Here is a 25,694-nt window from a genome sequence, read left to right as displayed (position 1 = left end):
ACAAAACAGCTAATAGTTTCAGGAAATATTCCTGAAAAATACTAATAGAATGAAAATATCAATAATGAATGTAATAATGAGTATGTGAGTAGCATAAGAAATACTCACACAGACTTATCAAGGCTAAATAGTTTTGCGTTAATGGAAAAGAAACTCCATTAAGAGAGACATAGTAACTCATGAAGCACCTTCTGTTGCACAGTGCATATATCTTCTGGCTGTCCTAAATCAATTGCCTCATTCACAACTTGGAGGCCCTTTCTGTAGGGTGGGACTGTGGCTGGAGGCAAAGCAATTTATTGCAAGAGCTGATTCAGCAAGAAACTCTTCAGGGGCCTATCAACGTTCCATTAATAATCAAGAGATGCTGTAATGATTATTGGTGGCACCGTAAATCATTTGCATAACATCATTTATTTTAACATTACTCAGCAACTCGGTGTTTCCTGAAAGACAGAAAGATTTCTCAATCACAGTCTTTGGCAGGAAGCAACAAGAAGTATAAAACTTGCTAAAGGTTGTTTCTTCACATGCTGCACATTTTTTTTGAGTGAAATCCACTACACAAGAAAAGGAAGTCCTTACAAATCCCATCTAAGTCAGTGTAAGCACTGTTAGGAAAATTTCATGCCCACTTCCGCTAACCCAGCTTGATTTTGGTCTCCAGTAACTCTGCCTTTTCATTACTCCCCGAAGCCTCATTCTGCCTTCAAATGAAATTAACAGCAGAACGATCAATCCTGGACATCGCTCGGTGCATCAGTCCAAACTTGAATCTATTGGCTTCACAGGGCTTTTCTGCAGCATCATTTTACCTGAAAATATTAACAGTTAGACAGAAGCTGATAGAATCATCTCTTGAAGATAATTTTACCACTTTTTTTCCTTTTATTTTTTGGTCTCATAATGAAAACTTGAGTGCAAATTAAATGCGAATAGATCTGCCTTATTTGCAAATTCCAAGACAAGGGCAAAATTGCATGAATAAAGCTATGCCTGAGTTGCATTTTCACAAGATTTAGATATTATTAAAAATAGCTACGGGTGCTGAAACGTCACGAATAGAGAGAAGAAAAATGAAAGCTGAGAAGAAATCCAAGGGACTGGAACACAGGTGGAACAGAGCAAACACTCCCTGATATCTTCTATCACACGGGACACTTGCTTGTGTTGACAGCAGGAAAAAAAACAACTGGTAGCAACAGGTCTGTTTGAAATTAGTAATTTTTTTTCAACCTCAAGAGCTCATTTTCAATATGGAAAAATCTGCCACTGAATGAGCATTAATGCAGCAGTGCTTTAACAATGCAAGGTCACTTAACATCACTTTTATTTTGCGGTCTCTGAAGAGTTTCCTCTTTCCCGCTGCATGTCTAAGGGAAAACAGCCTCCTTTCTAACACAGTGACTTTTATCTCCTTATGACTGTGTGCAGGCGAGCCCTTAACGCTGAAGAATAAGACCGTGGCTCCCTTCGTTAGCATTTTGTTACTCGGTGACTCCTCTGTGTTTGCTTTGCCCGCGATCTTAACGCCGTCACCATCTGCACTACAAAGCACGAGTAAAGCCGCACGGCTTAATGCTTTTGCCATATAACCTCCCGTGATTACATCAGTGGTTCTCAAGCTGCCGCTTCTCACCACGGCCGATTGCGGCGATTTGGGATCATTTTCCCCCCCATGCAGCAGCACCCAGCGCCGCGTGCTCTCCGGAGCTGCCCGTGAGCCCGACTGCTGCGCAGGAGTTGAGCAAACTTCGTGATGCCCCGCACGGTTGACTCGGGGCGGCTCCGACCAGCCCGCTTCCAGCCGGGCTCATTCGAGCCGTTTGAAGTCCGGAGGCGATTGTTCGGCGCCCCCTGAATGAAAGCTCATTCACATGGTAACGTCGGGATTTTTTTTTCTTTTTCTTTTCTGAAAGCTTCGAGGCGACCGACAAAAGCCCCGCTCCTGGGATCGCCACAAAGGACGGAGTGGGGACATTGTCTGGGCCGCGCCGCAGCTGCGGCTCGCACAGCCCCGGCCCCCACCGCAGGCCCCAGGCCTCAGCGCGGGTGGGCGCAGGCCCGGCTGGGGCCCGCACTTGGGATTCGCTGGGAAGTGGGTCAGCAGGGCGGGCGGAGGGCGAGGGCACGGCCGCGGGGTGCCCGCCGCCAGCGGGAGGGAGGGAGGGGGCGGGAGACAGACTGAGGGACGGCCGAGATCGCCTCCGGGCCCGCGGGCACCCCGAGGCCGGGCTGCGGGGCGCGGAGTCCCGCTCAGCCTTCCTAACCCTGTGAGAAGCGGAGGGCCGGCAGCCCACCAACAGCCCTCTTGCGAGCCCCAGGTGGGGGCCGCTGATTGACAGCGCGACTCTCCCTCCCGGCGTTTCCATTGGATGCTTTTCACGCCAATCAACGAGGTGCGCGGCGAGAGAATGGCTGCTACGGGTCGCCCTTGTCCCGCCCCTCTTGGCACGGGCCAAAGGGGGAGGCGAGGGGGCGGGGCTTTCGGCCGAGGGGCGGGGCGGCGGGGCCGCGGCGGCTCAGCCCGGGAAGGCTCCGCGCGGTGGCGGCTGTCGGGGACGGCGGCGCGGGATGGGACGGAGCGAGGCGTCAGGTGGGTGAGGGGCCGCGCCGCCGCCGCCCTCCCCCGGCGGTGGTCTGTAAGCCGAGGTCCGTGCGGTGGGGCCGACGCCGGCTGTGGGATGCGGGTGTGAGGTTCCCCGACGGAACGCGCTTCGCGAGCATAAGCGGTTCGGATTTGCGCTCCGTGCGGGAATGGGAACGCGGCGTGTGAACGAGCGGCTTTGTGCCGCTTCTGTCAGCAGCGGGAGAGAGTCCTGCCGGCCGGGAGGATGGGCCGGATTGAGACAGACGGGACTTGGGGGCACTTCATGTCCCAGGGGGGGCTGTGCTTCGTTGTCGTGCCGGGCTGGGCTCGTCATTTCGTCTTTAAAGCTTTACGTGGGGAATCCAAAAGCTTTGTGTTCGCGTGAGGTAGCGGTGCTGTTCTGACTTGGCCTGAGACGGTGCTTTCCCTGGTAGCGCGGTGCTGCTTGGAGGAGCGGATGAAGTAATGGAGTAACGTTACGGCTGTAGTTGTTCAGCGCGCTGCCCTGTTCCACAGCCCGCATCTCGGGAGCAGAGCCAGCCGGCTGCTGGTGATCAGTGCGATGTAGGGCTGTTAGGCAGAGCGATGGGCGAGTTGTAGCCGGTAAGGATGAAGTGACAAGTTGCAGCGCTTGCAAACTTAAGTTTCCAAAGGATTAAACCCTGTATTTGAGCTGTGGAAATGCGCTTTGTTAGGTGTTGTGCAGTTAGGGCTAACTTAGTTTGGCATTTAAAGAGAAAACAGACAAACGTGGAAGGGCCGTCACTTGCCTGCACTGAAATAAAGGCCCCAAGTCGTTCCTGCTCTGTGAATGTGGCTTTCGAGTAGGTCCTGCCAGAAGGATGCTTTATCAGCAGCTGTCCAGCCTGTCACCGCGACTGGGTTGCATTCCTGCTGAGCATCGTGGAAGCAAGGTCTGTTTCCAGGAGTGTTCCGAGGTTGTGCTGTGCAAAGCAGACTCTTCTTCCTGCTGGCTGAGGGGTGACTTCGGTGGGGTCTTTTGGTGTTTGCACGGCTTGTGGAAGTGGGAATGTGGTTACTGGGCAGTGAATGGAGAGCTTTTGTTGTACGTGAAATAACCGAGTCGGTCCTTTATCTTCTCCTTTTCCACAGCTATTTTCTTCATATAAAGCAGATTAGAAAACACTTCTTAATCGGATGCTGAAACAATAGTCTTGATTATACACAATAGTTACGGAAGTTGTGTGGTCTTTGCTAATCTTTCTGTTTGTGGAAGTCATTAAAAATGACTTAATTTCAGAATTAGAATTGCTTGTGTTTTAAGAAGAGACTTTCATAGCAGGAGTAAGTTAACCAGGCTTCAGGTTTCAGTTGATATGCTTCAGCTCATACTGTTCTCTATAGTTAATAGCAGGATAGACCTGCTCTGTTTTTAAGAACATGCCCTGTCTGTACCACGTACCTTAAGTAAACAATGATAATGATTTTAGGAGAGCTAACAAGAACTTCTTATGCTTCTGGTTGTTCTTTGTTGACTGGATTAGCTCAGATATATATGGTTTGTTCTTCAGTGAGAGGAAACGTACCATGTATTTATATGAAACAATAAGTGTCTGCAGGCAATATTCCTCCGCAGAGGAAAGAGAAAGAAAAGCCACGGGTGTGACAGATGATAGTAATGTTAGCTCAAAGCTCCGTGTATGCAGTGATTAGTAGGGCAGTGTTGGTAAAAAAAGACAAACCCCAGCAGATACTGCAGAGAATTACAGAAGAGCTAATAGCAGATGAGCACATAAGTTGCTGTGTGGGTGTCACCTGGACAGTGGATTAGCTCTTGTGCTTGTGCAAGTATTCCCATGTTGTCTGAACTTCCTGTGTAGACAGTTCAGTCTTGGTAGAAAGAAGGGTGAATGGAGTAGTGAAGACTGCTGGAGAGAACTGCTTATCTCATACTACGTAGATGTGGCTCTTAGGGATGTGGTTTGGTTGATGTGGTGATGGGTTGACAGCTGGACTACATGATCTTAAATTTTTTTTCCCAGTTTTAAATGTTCTGTGATTCTGAAATAAATGTATTCAGTTAAATCTTAGTTCTTTTGAACCCTCCCACAGCACCATTTTCCAAAGCTCTTGACTGCTTACAGCAAGAAATGGATGAAAAAGAATTGTACCAGTGAAGTCTGTTCTTACGGATTTGTATTTAGTTGCTGTGTGCTTGCAACACAGTCTTGTAACTGAGTTTGAAATAGATTTTGTAACACAGCACTTCATGATCTCTTTCATTCAAAGTTCTATCGGTATCTCACCTAATCTATGGGTCGCAGCAGTTAAGTTTTCGAGTTCTTGTGGTTGATACAAAGAACTTGTTGACAGTGTGGATGGGTAGATGGTGTTTTCACTTGGCTAACGTCATAGAATCATAGAATTGCTCAGGCTGGAAATGACCTTAAAGATCATTGAGTCCAACCACAACCCAACCATAGTACCCTAACTAACAACCCACTGATAAATCATGTCCCTGAGCACCACATCCAAACAGTTTTTAAACACATCCATGGATGGTGACTCAACCACCTCCCTGGGCAGCCTATTCCAGTGCTTAACAACCCTTTCTGTAAAGACGTTTTTCCTGATATCCAGCCTAGACTTACCCTGGTGCAACTTGAGGCCGTTTCCCCTCGTCCTGTCACCTGTTACCAGTGAGAAGAGAACCTGCCCCGCTCTCACTGTAAGCACCTTTCAGATACTGGAAGAGAGCAATAATGTCTCCCCTCATCCTTCTTTTCCCCAGACTAAACAGCCTCAGTTCCTTCAGCCTCTCCTCATAGGGCATATTCTCCAAGACCTTCACAAGCCTTGTTGCCCTTCTCTGGACCTGCTCCAGCACCTCCATGTCCTTTCTGTGCTGAGGTGCCCAAAACTGGACACAGTACTCGAGGTGAGGCTTCACCAGTGCTAAGTACAGGGGCAGGATGACTTCCCTAGTCCTGCTCACCACACCATTCCTGATTCAAGCCAGGACACCATTGGCCTTCTTGGCCACCTGGGCACCCTGCTGGCTCATATTCAGCAGACCATCCATCAGTACGCCCAGGTCCCTTTCCATCAGGCAGCTTTCCAGGTGCTCCTCCACAAGCCTGTAGGGTTTCCTGGGGTTGTTATGACCAAAATGCAGGACCTGACACTTGTCCCTACTGAAACTCATACAGTTTACTTGGCCCATTGATCCAGTCTACCCAGGTCCCTCTGCAGTGCCCTTCTCCCCTCAGGCAGATTAACACTCCCTCCCAACTTGGTATCATCTGCAGACTTACTGAGGGTGCACTTAATCCCCTCATCAAGATCAATAATAAAGATGTTAACTAGAAGCAGCTCCAGTACTGAGCCTTGGGGGACACCACTTGTTTGTTGCCAGCTGGATCTAACTCCACTGAACACAACTCTTTTTGCCTGACCATCCAGACAGTGCTTCACCCAGCGGAGCGTACGACCATTCAAACCACAGCCAGCCAGCTTTTCCACGAGGATGTTGTGGGGGACAGCGTCAAAGGCTTTACTGGATTCCAGGTAGACCACATCGACAGCCTTACCTTCATCCACTAAGCGGATCACCTTGTAATAGAATGAAATCAGGTTTGTCAGGCAGGATCTACCATACGTAAACCCATGCTGACTGGGCTTGATCCTGCAGTTGACCTTTAACTGGCCCACAATGACTCCCATGATTATCCTTTCTATAACGTTCCCAGACACTGAGGTGAGACTGATAGGTCTGTAGCTACCAGGATCATCTTTCCGGCCCTTTTTGAAGATGGGTATCACATTTGTCAGCCTATAGTCTGCTGGGACATCCCTGCTTAGCCAGGACTGCTAAAAAATGATGAAGAGAGGTTTGGCAACCACATCCGCCAACTCCCTCAGCACTCTAGGGTGCAATCCATCCTGCCCCTTAGTTCTCTAATTCTAAAGTTATCCAGTATAAGGAAGTATCGGATTGGAAATAGGTATCTTCCAGAGTTAAATGCAGCTGCACATTGTGTTCAGAAAGTTCCTTTTCTCAGGGATGGCACTAGTAGTGACTGCTCAAAAGTAACTGCTTATTCTCTTAAGAGCAGTAATAGGAAGAGGTAGAGGTTATTTCTCTTCCCCTATGTCAGACTTGTACAGAATTTTTGTAACTTATGAAAATTGGTGTATAAGAATTACATAAAGCAGGACTGCTACACCACGTGTTTTCTCCTGAGAACCTAACCTGTGTTTTGGAGGTAATGATGAATTAGTATGAAGTAAGACCACGTTTATTTGTTCACCGCTAATGTGTGACTGCTTTCCTTTCCTTCACATTTGCTGGCATTTAGATCCAGCCGTTCAGAAGCCAACCTGCTGTAAAAGCCTCTGAAATGTTGTACTGGAGTGGTTGTAACTGCAGAAATGGTGTAGTTTTTCACCCCTCTCAAGTCTCAAGTAACTGAAATGTTTTATGCTACTGATTTCTTCCCCTCCTGAAAGGAGGAACAAAATGTTTGGGAAGAAATAAAGAAATATGTGAGTAGGAGCAGCTGAAGTTCAAAAGGGTAGGCTTTGTGGTCACTTAAAGCAGTGAAATCAGAGTTTATTTTGTTCAACTTCTTTATTTTTTGTCAGATGAAACTACTGGCGAATTTTGGTGAAGGCTTATTAGTATGGTAAGCGTGTATTCGATTTGTTTGTGCTTTGGAAGGCAAATCCAATTTCATTTGTGGCAGGGATTTACAGGGATTCTTAAACACTTGGCAAATCGGTTTTCCACTGAAATGTTCAACCATTAAACTAATGGAGTTTTCCAGGTCTATGGTCAAACACTATTATTTATTTATTTATTCATAGTAGAGTTCTCTATTGAGCAGCATTCTGGTCATTCATTTTCAAGATCTTGGAGCAGCTTCCTACCTGTTGAGTACAGGTGTGACATGACCTGCTTGTTCTCTTATCGGTTTGGTAGCCAGATTTATTTGTAGGGATCAAGGCTGGGGGACAACATGCAATTCTTGAAGGTGTGGATTATCTTTATGCCACGTTGATTTTATTTTTGAGTTATCCCTACTGATGTTACTCTGAGTTAATTATCTTTTGTTTTAAAAGCAGAGAAGTTACTCAGATAGAACTTGATTAATGCTTGTGTCTGTTTTTAACACAGAAGTCAGCCAAAAGCAAAAAACATTTCCCCAGCATTTGCATACTATCAAACAGGCTATATTTAAAATGTGTTGGTTCTCTCTTAATCATTCATAATTTCAAGTTGTCTGGCAAGAGGTGGCTGTTTTGTTGCTTTTTTTATTGTTTATTTGAAGTACTGGAAAGAATTGGCATGAAAACTTGAGTGCGGAGTAACAGAATTGACTTAAGGATTAGTGAACATAGTAACGTAACTAAAGTAAACATCTTGGACGTGTGGTCAGCATACAAGTATTTTGGCTTTAGCTATTGAGTTAATTTTGCATTCTGTAAATAGTTAGATTTTTGTAATAGTCTTCACAATGTGATGCAACCTTTAAAGGCCTGGTAAGTCACATAAAGTGCATACAGATATTGATAGTAATTTGAATCTGCCCCGGGTTCATATCTTCTGGTCATTCTAATTGATGTAAATAGGAGTAATCTGTCTGACACAGTCCTAACTTCCAATGAATCTGTCAGAAACAGCATTTTGGGTTGACTTAAATACATTTTATTTCTTGTCCTGGAATAAAAATATTCTGGTGCACAGAGTTATGGCCTGACTTATTTTCTCCCTAGTTCCATAAATCAGAACTGCTTTCCTGTTTCTTTGGCACAGCATTTTACTGCACATCCCTGTTGTTGAAGTTGGCCCTACACAGAAACTATAAAATGATTTCTTGTGGTAAGACTCTATCGAGCATCATTTATTTGCGCAGCAGTATGCACAGATAAATTCACATTAATTGAATATATTTATCACCATTAAGTTCAAGTGTCAGAGGTTTCCTTGGAGGCTCATGCAGTAATCGCTTCCTCCTGTGCAGCTGTAAAAGCATAGTTTGACAGTTGTAAACAGCATGACTGTTCTGGGGGTGCTTTTCGGTCTCTGAATATGCACTTTGTTTAGAATGATGTATGTATCGTAGTTTTTCGTGTCCTCTCAGTCTTACATTGCTTGACAGAACTTTGAAACTGGGAAGGAAATTTCATATTGTCAATAGTGAAAATGCTATTTCATGCATGATCTAAATGCAGTTGATAGTTACATTTCTCCAACTTCATGGCAGCTGCTACCAATGGTTATAATTGATCAGGCATTTCAAATTTTACACGAGCTTGTTACTTGGTATTCTCAGGTAGGCAAAGGGTGGCGAAATCTCTTTGCTGTCATTCGGCCTTTTTTTGTCTTTTTTTTCTACTGATTTTTTTCTTGAATATCTGGCCTTTCTGAGGTGGTGTCAGAATTTCAGGTATTTGAGCATGTGAAGCCATTTCTTATGTGCACTGTAGTTGCTGCAAAGCAGTTGACTACAGAAACAAGCTGCTGGTTGGAGTGGGGCTATGCTAGCACAGTGTGGAGGCTTCTCCATCTTCACTTGAAGTATTCACTTTTTGTGGGTGTGCTTCTAGGTGTGTTGGATTTGCCCAAGTAGAAGCCCTCATCTTTTGGATACATGTTTTTTTTTCCTATCTAACGCAATACTGCCCTGCTGTTAACGTGTCAGAGATTCTTGGTTCTGGGAACACTTTTGTCTGCTTGTTGGGAATTGAGTGATGTTGGATTTTCTTAGGATGTTCAACTTTGGTACTTCTCATATTTTTCAATGTTTTTCTTCAGTAGCTTGTCCTTTATGTTGCCAAGTAAATAGATAAGAGCGTGCAGTGATATTATGGATTAAATGTGCTTACTTCCTGGTTTATGAAACCTATCAAGCAATCTTATTGTTCTGGTAGGTTATGTAGGCAGAGGTCATCGATGGCACAAACATACCAGCAGTGGAAATGCAATGTGACATTGACAGTGTAATGGTGTTTTGGAGGCTGGACTTCCACAGACAGCGCATGCAGTGTGTGTGTTGATATGAGAGCCTGGTAGTTCTAACCTACGACATGTTAGAAATGTTTCCTTCACGTTAACAATGTCAGTGGAGTTTTTCTCTATGGCAGGAGTCCCTGCTTGCTTGTTGCCTGAGCTCAGTGGTGAAGCTCAGTGTTCTGGGTTGATAGCACCTCACCAACAAGTGATTTGCAGGGCACGAGCTGTACGGGATGTACTGGACAGAAGATGATACGGTTTTCTTAAACACTGTAGTTCCAGCTGTCCTTTATGTGCTGTGTACGAGGAGACTCATTTATTTAAAGACCGAGTATAGATAGTCAAATAATTTGCTGTCTGCTATGGCTGGTAGATGCTTGTGGGTCTGTATCCTTGGGCAGATTAGATCATCAAAGCAGAACAGCGTGCTAATGTAACAAAACTTAATCTGTCTGTATTCTGAAAGGACAAAAATATTTCCTTTTATTGTCAGGAATTCATAGAAACTGAAGCTGAACAAAGCACCACATCAGTGAAGACTGAGAAGCTTGTATAATCTCATCAAAAATGTTTTATGCAAGTCTGGCTGCTAATGCAAAAAGGACCTAATGTTAATTAAGACTGCGTGTGAAGGACAATGAGCATAAGTTGGGAATTACTGGAACTCTGCCATATTTATAGTAGAGAACAGGAGATAAACTGTAACCATCGGGACTGTCTTCCTTGGACACATTAACCCTTTGCCTGCTCGTCGCTTGCTGCAGAGGGGCTCTTTGTAGCAACTGGAATCTGAGGGTGAAGTTTATTCTTATCCTGGTTATTGTAATGGCCTGCTGGAGTTTGACTGTCCCTTTATTTACACATATGGTTATAGTTTTTGTCTGCAGCTGTTGCTCACACATCCTTCTCCAGTAGCTTTTTTCTCGCAGCCTGAAACTGTGTTGCAATGCCTTCATTTGAAGGTTGAGAAAGGCTAAACTGTCTTTTGTCTTGTGTTTGTAACCTCCTGTAAGGTAAGGACCTTGCCTTTGTGTTACTGTTGTGCAGCTGTATGGAGAGTCCTGCTAAAGCAAGTGAACAGCATAGAGCCCTTCTATCCAGAACTCCCTTCATTTAAAAAGGAAGAACAAACAAACAAGCAAACAAAAAAACAAAAAAACAAACAAAAAAATAAAGGCTGGTAAAGGTGCAGATTTTCATCTGCATTCACGTGACTTGGAAAATTAATTAGCATCATGATATGCAGTTTGCTCTTAGCCTGAGCCTTCAGTTCTTCAGTAACCCAGAGTTCTTGTACATCTCTATAGTGACAGTCATTTTCTTAGTAATAAGCAGTAGTTGGAGAACTTGTATTAGTGGTGGGTACCAAACATACAATGTTCACGAATGTTAACTATATTCCAGCAAATATTGGATTTGTTGGTTTTATTTTAATCTTTATTTAGGAATCCTGTGGTGGAAAAGGTCATTATTCCATAGTGCTGAGCAAAGCTGTTCGCGTGCCATGAAGGTGATGTTTTCCTATCAGGCCAGCAAGCAGCACTAGAGACTTTTGGGCTACAAGACGAAGCCTGGGAGCTTGTTTTATTTAGAACCTTTAAACAGCCTTTGGAAACACTTTGTGAAGCTTTTCTACATATCATCACATGTGAATGAAGAAATGAAGAGTTTGAGACTCTGATTTAGAATGGGAGTTCTAGTGAAAATTAGTCTATCTTGTTTTCTTGTAGCAGTTGCATTTTGCTGCTGAGCTACCTAGCCAATGCTGAAATCCTCCATCTATGCTGAACTTCCATCAGCATAGGTTTATTGCAGAATTACTTCCGGGGAAAGTACTGTTTTTCTTCTAAAGGCTGACTGCTGCTCTGAATGCTTAAACAGATGTAAACATGGAGGAGATAGCACATCACTTCAAATGAAGCCTGCATTTGATTATTTCAACTCCTGTGCTGGATTTCAAGATGCTCGCATGTATTACTGTTTGTTTGCACATGGCTTGAATATTGAAATTCCTTCTAGCCTTCATGTGCCAACTTAAAGCTGGAAGGGGGCTGCAGTTAACCCTAAAATAGATTTTAAGCAGTTTGTCTTGATTCAGTAGTAAAAGTGGCTTACTGTTAGTTCTAGGTTATCTGTATAGTAGAAGGGTGCTTACCAGGCTGTGCTGGACAAACAGACCTGCAGGTATACAGAAAGCATCCTGCTTTGCCCACTGTCCTTTTTACAGGGAGAAGCAGGCACAAGAGTTTCTTTCAGCATTCAGCACCTGTCTTTATTTTCTCCATGCTGGAGTTGTCTCCTTTGGCTCAACCACTTTGTTTCTCTGCAGGCTCTCCATTCTGCAGACCCTACCCATCTTGCTCATCTCCACTGAAGCGATTGCTTTTCGTTTATAGCAAGAGTCGGAGACTTTACTGCCTTAATACTGTGGCTTTCTGAAATGCACAGAAGTAAGTCTTTAAGAAGTTTTTAATGTTTCTACTGCTTTCTCCGTCTCTTAATCTGAAATGACCTCAGCAGCAGTGAAATAACCGCCTTTGAAGGGCAAGTTCTGGTGGTTTGGTTTGTCCTTCTGCTCATGGCAGCAGTAGCTGAAAACCTCCCAGTTTAATCTTTTCCTCTCTGTCCTATATTTTAAGATGAATCTGCTAACGCTTTTGTTGCGTGCCACTTCCTCATGTGGATTTTCTGTTCCCCTTCCTCATGCTGCAGATTCTCTCCTAAGCATTTCTTCTGATTTCTTCTGAATTCTTCTTTTACTTCCCTCTCAGTCATTCTTTTATAACCTAGTATTCCCCTTAAGAGAGAACTGCTTTGTGGTAAACTTCTGCTTCGTGCCATTTCTGGTTAAAAAAACTCCCCACAGCCCACAGATGCTTTTTCTTTCTTCTGAGCCAACTGCCTACTATCAGATATCTTTAAACCACAGAATGTTGTTTTTGGCAGGGACATCAGAAAGAGTATTCTCTCTTCTAAACAGTTGTTGTTTGGAAAACAAGCATATGTCTGGCATCATCATGGATCTTTAAATGAGGAAAAAATGCTTTTATTTTCAAAATGTGGTAAAACAGTGTTTTCGGTGGAATCAAATGTTAAATGGTTTTTGGAAGCTTAAACGTAATGGTGTGTCATTACAGTTAATTGTTGAGGTTGAAACAACAAGGGCAGCTAGCCCTTGAACTGCTAAGTGTTAATCATAGCCTGGCAAGGTTTTTGCTTAGCGCAGTTACTGGGCTCCAGAAGAACACACAGCCAAAAACAAGGCATCTTTTTGGAACTTTTCAAAGCTGAAATTAAATGTTGAGGCTCAGTTGTAAATTGACAGCTTATTTACTTGTAAGTGACTATAAAGTTAACTTAACCTTTGGCTATATATGTGCCATCTGAGCATCTCTCTTCTTATTTGTCTTTGGTTAGAACTATTGCTGTTAATGAAGCAATAGAAAATACACTGAAATAAGCTGTATGTACCTAAGGGATGACAGCCTACAGGGTGAAAAGCTTTCATTTGTTGGTAAAAGATAACTTTATGCTGTATTACATGTGAATAAGTACAATGTATAGCAGTTCCAGATACCCAAAGAGGTTACTTTAGGCACATTAAATTACAGGGAGAAGGTAAGAATGGAGAAAAATAATATGCTGTGGCACTGAGTGGGGAACATTGGGAGATTTAACTGTGAGGGCTGGAAAAATGGGTGTTGAACATGGAGGAGGAAAACCAGGCAATGTAATTGATGCTTATTTTAAGTGGTCATATTCCCTTTGAGATGTTCAAACTCCTTGTAAAATATATGTGGGAAGCCTTGAAACTAAAACTTGATTGAAATACAGACCCTGAAGGACCAGCGTTCCTTTGTTAGAAGTGTGTTTTTGAGTCTTCTAAATCAACTTTGAACAAAACATGAATGTTACTGCAGGAAAGACGAGATTTGTAGAAGTAATTTCAACCTATTATGGATTAATTTGCATGATATTACTAGTATTTCATCAAAAAATTTTGCTTTTTTGCTCATGTCTTTAGGTGTATGATATGGTGTTGATTTTCTGTTTTCTAAGCATGCAGGACTTGCTGATTTAAATGGAATTTAAAGAGCATTGAAAGAAGAAAAGAATTAACTTGATCAAAGTGGGAAAATTGCATGTTATGGTTTTTCTAGAGGCATGAAACAACTTCTAGTGAGTTTTTGAATGTAAGAAAGTGTGACCTATTGAACAGCTGGTCCTTAAGGATGAAGTAGTTGAGGGGAAAGCAGAGGCAGATATGGTACCCTGCAACCGTATTCACCTCTCCTCCCAAACAAACAAACAAAAAAAAGCAACAACTCAAACCAACAGGGAGTGTTAGTTAAGCAAATTGTGTAAGATTGAGATGTGTAGCAATTTTATCCAAGAATGGTTACTGATCTTGTAAAGGCTAAGAAGAAAGTGAAGAAAGAAGGAAGTTCCTTATTAATTCATAGTCTCTGCCAAAGAGATTATTTGTAGTCAGGAGACTTCATGTATCAATCATCTGGTCTAGTACTAGTATTCACCCACTCTTTACTTATTTTGAATAGCTTTTGTTGCTAATGCATGAATAAATCTCTCCAGAGCTGTTTGTGCTTGGGGTTGATAGTGCATTATCTCTTCCAGCTGTTAAATCAGTGTTCTCATCTGGGATAGAGGTGGCAAAGTTGTGAAGGGGTGTGAAATCTGGAAATGTCTTTAGTGTAGTCTTGCATACTTTTGCTTGAAGTCTGGCTAATCCCTTTTATTTTACTTCCTGGCTTTTTCACAAGTGCATCTCCTATGAGATTACCAGTGATGGATCACTGCTAGTTGGTGGTGGGCTCTTTGTTTTACTTGCTTATCTGCTTAGGAAAGGACATGTATTTCTCTAGCAGCAAGGTTGTTTCTGGAAGGTTATAGTGATCTGAGTTGTAAAGTCTTAAACCTCAGTCCTCAGTGAACCACATCAAGGCAAGGATTGTTGTATGGATGCTGGTTATTGTTATCCTGGCTCTCTACTGGGAAGATTCCCTCCCTCCATGACTGTTTATTTGGTTTCATTTCTTATACATGGAGCTCATGGCTGTCCTAACAACAACTTATCTACTTTGAAGCTGCAAGATAACCTTTTAAAGTAGTGGTTTCAGTCCAGATCTCTTAAGTATTTACATGCTAATCTGATAATGCACCACTCTTAAACAGAAGCCTTTCTGGCATTCCTGCACTATTCTTGAAAAACTGTAGCCTATGGGATCAGGTGGTACTTTAAAGTGGTTCTTCATAAAAGAGCTTTTAAGGAAAAGATTCCGTTTCTCCTCAGACTGCTTTAATTCATTGTGCTTGATGCAGAATTTCCAGGAATTTTGTAATATGTGATAATGTGTACGGTCAGCTCAGGGGAATGTGGTACATGTACCACCCCACAATGAATTTTAGTCACAAACTTGACAACGTAACGCTACATGAGCATCAAATTCTCAGTCTGGTGTGCCTTTGCTTGCTGGCTTTCCTAAAGCCGTAACACACATGCTTGTGTTTTTGAGCAAACACATAATGCACTTCACACCAGCAGTTCTCAAACTTTTAACAGAACCTCCCTTCTCTGTAACAGCTTGTTTCTATGCTGCTCCTCCGCCAACCCCAAGCAGCTGTGAGGCAAGAAGGGAAGCTCTGTCACAGCTGTGCTGCTCAGTCTCTGTCCTTTGGGATATGGAGCTGCAGCCCCAAAGCACTGTGTGTTCCTGTGTGGCGATGGGGAAGATTTGGATCTGAACCTGTGCCAGATTCTCTGCTGTCCTTTCTCTTCTTCCTGTTCTTCAACAGAATGGTCAGTAATAACCAAAAGACCTGATTGCTTCAATTGTCAAGCATAAGCCACACCCTTATTTTGGATTTTCCTTAGCAGGCATGGCATCATGTTAGGCATGTGGCCTGCTTTCTTTCCCTTTCTGCTTAGTAGTAGAGAGTCGCTTTTGCTCTTAGAATGAAAAAAATTAATACAGACTTATTGATGGCTTCTGCCTTTCAGCAAACAGGTATCTCTTCTTCAAGACTTCTAAGAATTTATTTTTATTTTTTCCCCAAGGTTAAGGTATTTTGCATCTTACTTAAATCCCACTTGCAATTAAACCTTACAAGGGAGGTCAAGGGCAAGAAAGGCTTCCTTGAGTATGTCAGTTGCAAAAGGAAGACTAGGGATGTGAGTTTGCTGCTGAGTGAGGTGGGTGCCTTGGTAATGTAGGAAGTTTGAAAAGGTGGACTTACTGAACTATTTCTTTTTTTCAGTCTTAACTGCTAGAACTGTCCCTCAGGAAAGCCAGACCCTGGAGATAAGAAAGAATCTGTGAAAAGGAAAACTCTCCCTTGGTCAAGGAGAATCTGGTAAGAGTAGCCAACATGGATTCACCAAGAGGAAACTATGCTTGACCAGTCTGGTAGCCTTCTGTGGTGTTTTGGTTGGCTGGGTAGATGTGGAGAGAGCAGCACATGCTAAGTATCTTGACTTCAGCAAGGCTTTTGAGGCCGTCTATTGTAATATCTTCATGGGTAAGCTTAGGAGATGTGGGATAGATGAGTGAACAGCGAGGTGGATTGTGAACTGATTGACTGGAGGTAATAAAAATCTGCCTTGATGCTTTCCTGAGTAACCCTTTTCTGTATAACCTGCTCTAGGGAGTTGGACTGGGTGATTTCCAGAGGTCCCTTTCAACAATTACAATTCCATAATTCTCTTTAACTTGTGAAACAACATACATTATTTGTGACTTTCAGACTCTTCAGTAAAGGTGTGCAATGGAGTCAGTGGAAATGTGGTTGGAATGAATATTTTGATGGTTTTTGGAAGACTGAAGGGGATCATAAGCAAGAAACGGAGGGAGAAAATGTTGGCATACCTGTGGTCATCTTAATGTGAATTGCTAAGGGAGATTAGGGTTCATGGTCTTAGCAGGCTGTCTTTTCTAGATGGTGAAATCACAGAAAGACAAGTATTTAACCACCGATGAATTCTAGCTTCTGGTCAGCACACATCTTCTGTCTAATATAATCAAGCAGTAAATATTTTTACTATAATCCAATGAGTGACAATGAATTTATTTGTTGTATGCTTCAAAGCAAAACTCCAGCAGCATAAACTCATTTGGAAGGAACTGATAGCAGTGGATACACTAGATGCTGCAATGAAGTCTGACCATCTCAGCAATTCTCAGGAAGGTAGGGAGCTATCTTTAGAGAGCTCAGGAGAGGACAGATCACCCTACGCACTCCAAGGACAGCATATATTCTAAGTCTGCATCTCTAGATGTCTTTGGAGGCTCAGAGTTTGGACAGCGGCAACTAAATCTTTAGTTAAATCCACCTGAAGATCATGAACTACTGTGACTTCCTTTGTGCTGCTGCTGTCATGTCAGAGTTGAGGACTGAGATTTTGCTCAGACCCAGTCTAAAGCAAAGTGATATTGTAGTTATCTTTATCAGCCTCATGAAAACTGCTGAGGATGGGCCGCTACAAAGCCCCTTGCTTGGTTCTGAGTTGTTTTCATTGCTCTGCTGTAGAATAGTGCCTGATGGCGTGTAGAAGTATTTCATTCAGACCACTTGTTGATGTGCGATTCTGCTCCTCAGAGACCCCAGAAACTCTTCGAGTTTTCCAGGTAACTTCTACAGAGCTTTAGTATTTTGCAAGATTTTAGTTGTGTGCTTCTGAGTACAGGAAATGTTAAAGGCAAATTGGTACTGAAAATTTTAAACACTTCCTTTTCTATGTATGTAATAACAGCTGCTGCTTTAATTCAAGCTACAGTAGTAAGTCTTGGATGTTCATGTATGAAACCATGTTTTAAAAACCCTTCCTCCCATCCTATAAAAGCAGACTGCACCATAAAATCCTTTTTTTTCACCATTTTGATGATGACCTACTGTTCGAATACTTTTAATCCTCAATCTGTATAAAAGTTATGTTTTACATTAAATCCTTTTCCTCTGTGGATTTCTGAGGTAATCCTCTGTATGCCATATAGCTTGTTCTTTAAATTGCTTGCATACTAAGAGTTCTGTTTAGAAAGTTTTAAAACACTGATTTTAAACACAATTCAGCTGTGTATATATTTCTATCCAGAACTCAGTGTTATACATTTTGTATCTCTAACATGGTATCCTATTGAAACTGTTGAGTGCTTTCCTGTAATTTGATCATTCATTGTAAGTCAAATGTGCTTGGCAGGGGAGTCACTGATGTGCTACATGATGTGTGCATTTTTTTTTATTTAAATGACTTCTGTTGGGATTCCTTTCCCCTGAGATCTTATGGAAAAGAGAATCCATTCAAAAGGAAGCATGTATATTTGATTGTGCTAGGAGATGGAGATTTGCACTATTAAGGCTGTATTTTCCTTTATCTCATACTGCATGCATCTGCAATATATTTTTCATCATAGTTATCTGTTTTAAATATAGAATACGTAAGGAGATATTATGGACTTTCTCATTGTGTTCCATTCCTGTGTTCTCTGCTGGTTTTTGTTTAATATTTTAGTTAAAAATAAATCAGAATAATGTCAGTCAAAGAGAAGAGACACAAAACATCCCGGTGTAGGCCGTGTCCCTGTGTAGGCCATGTCCCTGTGTAGGCCGTGTCCTGGTGTAGGCCATGTCCCAGTGTTTTTGTTTAACAGTGTAAGGATTTATACTGTCTGCTGGAATAAATGCCAGGATATTTGGTATCATTTGACCATGAAAAATCTGCAAGATTCTCATCTTCATCATCCATGCGGTAATCCTTGGCATTCTTCCCTTCACTGTAGGTTGCACATGTTGCTGACCTGAGCAGAGTTCATTCATCAGAGGGTGGATTCAGTGATTCTGTTTATATAGTGCAGCCCTACAGACTGTTGCATTGAGGAAACTGATGGGAGCAGTGGTCTGCAGTAAGTAGCTAGTGTGGGGAAGCTACTACAGGTTACTTTTCCTGCAAAGATTAATGTGATGTAAATATATCATCAGTCATCCTAATGCCATGATACTGGAGGGTTTAAGTTCTTTATAAAGTTCCAGTCACCTTGAACTAGGCTAATTCTCTAAAGACACATGTTTTGTATGTATTTTTTCAGTTTAGATCTAAAGCAGTTCTGCTGTTTCTCAAGCTATGAGCGTAACTGAATAAATAATTGTAACTTGTGTGCTCAGGAAATCACTGGGGTGATTTTTCAGCTTCCAGTTGCAGGAGAGGTTGCCAGGTTTCTGTGTTTCCCTTGCTCAGTCAGATACAGGAGTTGCTAGAAGGGAAGGTAAGCTCCTTGTGAAAGACTGCAAAACCTAAACTGCGCTATGGGTGTAGTTTAGTCGTCATGGTGCTGATGGGCTGATGGTTGGACTAGGTGATCTTAGTGGTCTCTTCCAACCTTTATAATCCTATTACTCAATTCAAATGACTGATGATAACAGGGTACTTTGTGACATAATTTTAGTCACGTATGCAGCTCACATTTGGAAGGCTCCTCATCCCCATGTAGTGCACAAATTCTTGTGATTAGATGGTAAGGCCTGTGGGTAAGAATGAATTAATACATATGAGCATTTTATTATGTGTAAGTGGCTTCAGAACAGTTCCATCTGAAAGCATATGAACACTTTAGTGATGATCAAGATCTTGGTCAACTACCAGATGTTGGTAGTGAACTAACTGGAGGAGGAACATTGTTTGCAATAGGTGTCCACTGCATCACTGCCTATTGGAATCGAGAGGAAGGGCAGCATACTGTTAAAGCTGTGATACTTTGAGGGAGGATAAAGGAAATTTAGGGGGTGTGGTGAACTATTCTCTTGGAGCTAAAATCCGTAATACTTTTGTGGAGACAATACTTTATTTTTGAAAGAGCTGCTCATTACATTTTTAGTTGGTTTGTTTTAGCAAGTATGTATGTAAGTAATATTTAATCTACTTAGAATTGTCTCAGTGGGACTCAAACCTGTGTTTTATTATGCTTGACAATAAGCCATTATCTTCCATTTTCCCATCCCTATCTTTAAGTGGGTCAGTCTTACTTCCTCTTTAGATATTTCTTGTTAAAAACAGGGGCCTTAATTATGAAATAGCCAAGCATTTTTCTGACCTTTAAGAATATAATTAAGCTCTAGCATGATGTTAGTGTTTAGCTCAATAGTGTCTCTAGAAACTCACATTTTTAGTATTTTAATTGATTGGTGAGCCCAGTTTTTAATGTATACGTTCAGTTTGTCATTGTGATACTGAGAAATTACTGACAAATTTGTCTTTCTGATTGCAGATAAAGCCACCTGAGAGTGCTAGCAAGAGCAACCGTCTTCTCGATTGAGTAACTGGAAAGGATATTCTCTACTCCCCTTTTTAAATGGTGAGCTGGTCAATGGAGCTCTTATTGAACACACCTTGTCATGTATGACTCTATTATTTAAAGCTGTGGTAAACTTCTTAAACTAAAGACCAGTGCTGAAGTTTGGAAACTGTCTGGGAGGTTCTGAATTACAATTGTGAATCAGGCTTATATTTCTCTCATGTTAAAGATGGGCTGTAGTATGCAATGAAACAAATGGGAAAACACACTGATTGCCCAGGGGACTGTTATTATTTAAATACTAATCTTGTGTAGAAAACAGAAATAAATTTATTGTATTTGTGGATGCTTAGGAAATACTGGATTTTAAATTTGCATCCATTAATTATTTTTACTCTCTATAATCTGTACTTTGCTGATGTGCTGTCTTAGAGATTTAAACCAAATCTGCTGGGGTTATATATTTGACTGCTTGCCTCAAAAAGTGCAATGGATAATAAAAGATTTCTATTTATTGATGTTAGACTAGCTTCCCATGGAAAAGCCCCTTTTACCCAGTTAGTCTTGGTTGGGATGCTCACATACACCCAACACTTCTGGATGCGGAACATCTTTTCTGATTGTAGGAAAGCAAGAAAAAGCTGTGTAGCATCTGCTTGACTGTGAGATGGGAGATATGGGCTGTGCTGCTTGATGCTAGAAAGGACTTCTGCCAAAATTTAGACAGTTTTGTTAGTGTAAGTAAAGATGTACTGATTTTAAGAGACTGCAGCTTTTCTATGTCTGTAACGGGAAGCAGAAAAACCTAATCCTGGGGGACAGGTTTAGTGTTCTTCCTTCTGAGAAGATGAGGAGGTTGAAAGTAGTATTTAGCTGTTTGTGGGAGAGACCCCTTTCTTCCAGAGTCTATGAAATAAGCCTGTTTTGCATGTATAGTAAATTGTTTTTGAGTCATTTTTATCCTTGCTTGAATGATCGTTGTACCTTATCTTTTCTTGCTTCTCTGGGTTTCCTAGTGTGTTTTGCTACTACAAACAGCCCAATAGTTGTAAGCTGCTCAAAATAAAATACAATTGTTAAATATTTGTGGAAGGTACTGATTCCTTAACATGCCAGCTTTTTGCTGTCTGAGTAGTCCAAACTTCTGCTGTTCTCCAGAAGCCTATTTTTTTCTGCCCAACTGTAGTAAACTAATGAAAAACACTGACTCAGTCAGCAAAAAGCTGAAGTTCATTAATTATATAACAGTGTTGAGAGAGAGAGGCAGGACAGTGTTTCTCAATTGAGTGCCCTGTGGAGGTGGGGGAATGCCCTTTGAGAGGAGAGAGTGTCCTGAAACCTTTGTATTACTAGTGGGTAAAGTCAAGTTGTCGTGGATCTATTTTTGAGTAGATCTGACTTAAAAATCAAAGAAATTTGATCGCAGATTATGATCTTAATTGAGAGGTGCGTGCATTGTTCATGAGCTTCTGATGTTTTCTGATCTTGATTTTAAAGGAGACTTATTTGGTATTTGGGCTTAACTTTTTTATGTATTGGCTATGGTTTCTATGCAGTGTGCTTTTATTTATCATTGGGACTTATAGAGTCATTGAATCCTTAGAGTTCGAAGAGACTTCTGAAGGCCGTCCAGTCCAACTCCCTTGCAATGAACAGGGGCACCACAGCTAGATCAGATTGTCCAGGGCTTTATTCAGCCTCACCTTGAAAGTCTCCAAGGATGGGGCATCAACCACATCTCTGGGTAACCTGTTCAGTGCCTCACCGCCCTCACTAGAAGATTTTTTCCTTACATCTAAACTAAATCTTCCCTCTTTGAGCTTGAAACCGTTTCCCTTTGTTTTGTCACCATCGACTCTGCTAAAGAGTCTGTCTCCTTTTCTGTAGCTCCCCTTTAGTGCTCCCCTGAACTGCTTTATTCTTGAATTGAAGCCTGGCAAAATGGATTTGATGGTCATGTGCAAGGTGAAGTAATTTGATAAAAGCAGCATCTGTGCAGTGAGAGACCTAAGTATGCCCATCCTGTTCAGGGCGGTGGTTTGAACAGATTCTTTGTGATGACTGTCCATATGAGCAGTTCAGTGCCATGGCTGTACTACAGATACAGTTTCTGGATTCTTCCTTGAACTCTTTTTGTGGTAGGCATCCTTCAGAATTATACAGCTAGTATGTGGGAATCTGCTCAAAGATGAAGTTTAAATCTCAGTTGTCTGTGCACTGATTTAACTGAATCGGTTTCTAAATTTAAACTGATGTGGTTAAATTGCTTTTTGAACTGTGTGTCGATTAGTCTCTGATGGCTTGATTTTTTCCATATATGCAACTTGTCTCTGTAGATTACATCGACTATTTAAAGTGTAGTTGAAAGCAATGTAAGAATTGATTAGTTACATAACTTGGCGTGTGAAAGGACAGTGTAATCTTCAGGAGACCTTATTGCTCTCTACAGCCTGAAAGGAGGTTGTGATGAGATGGGGGTTGGCTTCTTCTCTTAGGTAACTGTGGCAGAACAAGAGGGAATAGCTTTAAGTCATACCAGGGGTGATTTAGGTTGTTTATTAGGAAGAATTTTTTCTCAGGAAGAGTGGAGAGGCATTGGAATAGGCTGCCCAGGGAAGTGGCAGACTCATCATCCTTGGAGTTGTTTTAGGAAAACGTAGATGTAGTACCTGAGGATATGGCTTAGGTGAGCAATATTGGTGATAATGGTTGGACTAGGTGATCCTATGTCTTTTCCAGCAGCCTTTATGATTCTCAAATGACTTGAATGATACTTCTTGAGTCAGAATCACAGAATCACAGAATTATAGGGGTTGGAAGGGACCTCTAGAGATCATTGAGTCCAACCCCCCTGCCAAAGCAGGCTCCCTACACCACGTCGCACAGGTAGGCGTCCAGGCGGGTCTTGAATATCTCCAGAGAAGGAGACTCCACCACCTCCCTGGGCAGCCTGTTCCAGTGCTCAGTCACCCTCACTGTAAAGAAGTTCTTGCGCACATTCGTGCGGAACTTCCTATGCTGAAGTTTCAGCCCATAATTGGCATCAGTGCCTTTGTACCTAATGTTAACTTGTTAATCTACAGAACCTCTGGTCTCCAGTGCAGTTGTGCAAATTTTGCTCATTTTGTTGTGATTCTCAAACAGCCTTAGGCAGGGTGCTGACAACCACCTGCCTTCTGGAGCCTCAACACAGAGCTGGTGAGAGCAGTTCTCATGCACAGTGGCCAGCTGCTTGCAGCCATGGTCAAAAAGCACTCTCCTTTTGGATTGCAAGGTCTCACCAGCTCAGTGGGATTTAAACTAATAATTGCATTTCCCAAGATAGTGTTGTACTCACAAGGATAACAGCAGCACCAGTGCTGGGATGGAGGCATGCTTCCTAGCTTGTTGGGGCTGTGAAGCTGAGAATGTGGTGTTTGAGGGAAAGAAGGAGGACCTGATCCCACTGTCTGATGAGGGGAGAGGGGGTCCTGGCTTCTGACTTTCCTCATAGAACTGTTCACATTTCCTTTTTAAAACAGCAGTATGTTCAGATAGAAGTACAGAAATAGCCTTGAAAAATGGATATTCTATTTAGAGGATTGCAACACGGACATGATGGTTTTAGATGAGAGAACACTTTGGGGGAAGTGAGCACTGATGCATGATGCGGTTGGGAACAGATGATGATCATCTCTGACTTGGTGTACAAAACAAAAGATGATTATTATTATGTTACGTCATCTTTGCAAAACTTCTTGTTTTTGAAAGGCATGCATTTCACTTAAGGGAAAACTCTCAGCACCTTCATTACAAATCTTCTGTGACAGGCTATACGTAGAGACCAAAGGCATAAGGAGAGCCTTTGAGTATTCTTTGCATCCCCTGGATGATTTCTGTCTAGGTCAGCTGAGAAAAGGAGGGGATGAGAGACAGAGGGCACAGACCAGAACACAGGAAGTTCCCACTGAATGCGATGAAAAGCTTCTTTACTTTGAGGGAGACAAAGCACTGAAACAAACTACCCCGAGAGGTTGTGGAGTCTCCTTCCACCTTTCAGAGTACTGTATCTTTGTTGAAGCAAGCATAAAAACCTTTAAATACTTCATGCCTTTTAAATTAGTTTGGTCTTAAGCATTCATAGGTGTATGCTGTTTTGTTGTTGCTTTTGCTTGCAAATAAACCATTTAAACCAACATATACCACACAAATATTCACAACAAAAGCATCTTTTTATGAGAATGATGCAGACATGAATTAGTTACATGGCTAACAAGGGAAATAGCATTTGTAGTGTATGCAGGAGAAATGTCATGTAACACAGTCCTTACAACGCTTCACATGCTTCTGTGAGTCTTGGGAGTGAATATATAAGAAATGCCTGTTTTCTTCTGTTCAGTAAGATTTTGTCAGTCTGGTAACAGAATCTCTTACTGGGCCTCCAAAGTGATTTTTGGGAGATGGGACAACTGAGGGTGACAGAAAACTGCAACAACTCTGAGCTGTTTACCTTAATTTTATATTCCTAGCAACAAGAATGACAAGATTTAAATCTTCCTCCAATGACAGTATTGATGTTGGTTCTTGCAAAAGCTGGTATTGATCACCGAGGCCAATATATCTTTCAGGTCCAGTTTTGACATGAAGTAATCACTTCTTTTTAGCTTGCTATTGACCTGCACTACTAGACATAGCTGGTCTTTGTCCAACTAGACATAGCTGGTCTTTTCAATGTCTCTGTTCTGTTTCTGTATGAGAGATTAACTTGAATCACTAGCTGTTTGTCTTTCTGTCTTTCTGTCTTTGTACGAAAGCAGATTGAGTGCTCTCACTATCACTTACATAGTCTTGGCTATAAGGGCAGTAATTCCATAAACTGCTTTGGCTTCTTTCCTTTGGATTATGTTTCTGTTTGCTTACGTCTGATTCCAGCTTGCAAGTAGCTCAGCCAGGAGCAGCAACTATGATAGCAGAGAGGTTGAAACAGGGAATGGGGAAAATAATCCATTTAATTAAATCGTGGAGTAGTTGGTTCACAGCTGTCTTAAAAAGCACAACTTTAAGTGGAGTGGGTCCTAAGGCAATAGCTGGGTTTTGCTTCTGAGGAAACATAACTCACCTTGTAGTTGAAGCATTTATTGCACAGTATTGGTGTGATCTATGTCCAGTTTCCAGTCCTTCTACAGTCCCTGAGAGCCCGTAAGCATAATCAAATATCTTTGTCTTTCTCAACAATATAGCTGAGATGCTGCTTGCTTTTCTCAGCTTTGGAGAGTAAATACAATGTCTAATTATCCAGATACTGTAGTAACACAGGTACCACGCAACCTTACTGTAACAGGCTTTCTGGTGCTCTTTTGCAGTGGTAACCTTGCCAAACTTGGGCAGTCCTTTTCTTTAGTGTTTTTTTTCATTGTCCTTACTGCCAAGGCTCTGGTATGTGGTTTGCTGCCAGCAGGATGGCTGCCAGCTAGTGGGAAGATGAGGTCCTTCCTCAGGCGTTTGGTGGCTGAGTGTGTTGGAGGGAAAGAGGTAGATAAAGCTGTGAATTTTGCTCATAAAGTGTCTTTATTCCCTTCTTTCCCGTGAAACCTTCCTTCACTAAAACCGGGGTGAGACATAATGCAAAGCTACTATGTGGCAGGTTTTCAGCCTTGGGTTGATAGTTTTTGGTTTTGTTTTTTTTTTCCCCAAGTGTTTTCCCTTCCCTATTCACCTTGTCCCCAAAAAAGCAAAATAAATTTAGTTCTTTTTTGACCTTAACATAGTGAATAGGCTTCTTAGCCTATAGCAATATGCTGTCATTTTGGTTTGGATCCTCTTGGAGATCTGAGGATGCCGGGTGTAC

At 42.1% G+C, this 25,694-nt stretch overlaps 1 protein-coding gene across 6 annotated transcripts in view; it reads left to right on the top strand.

Moving 5' to 3' along the window:
• Positions 1-1,780: 1,780 nt before the first annotated feature.
• The window catches only part of WASF3 (WASP family member 3), a 70,785-nt gene continuing 46,871 nt past the window's right edge, over positions 1,781-25,694 (top strand). For 2 of the 6 annotated variants that reach the window (XM_072334582.1, XM_072334537.1), the window contains exons 1-2: positions 2,493-2,596; positions 19,841-19,927. The gene's annotated coding sequence lies outside the window, so the exon portion shown is untranslated. Of the gene's footprint in view, positions 1,881-2,492; positions 2,597-11,895; positions 12,017-15,842; positions 15,939-19,840; positions 19,928-25,694 lie in introns of those variants that run through there. The other 4 variants (XM_072334553.1, XM_072334545.1, XM_072334563.1 and 1 more) reach the window with 4 other exon arrangements.

This window comes from Excalfactoria chinensis, chromosome 1 (genome assembly GCF_039878825.1).
Source record: "Excalfactoria chinensis isolate bCotChi1 chromosome 1, bCotChi1.hap2, whole genome shotgun sequence".
Lineage (NCBI taxonomy): Eukaryota > Metazoa > Chordata > Aves > Galliformes > Phasianidae > Excalfactoria > Excalfactoria chinensis.
This window is presented reverse-complemented; position numbering and strand designations above follow the sequence as displayed.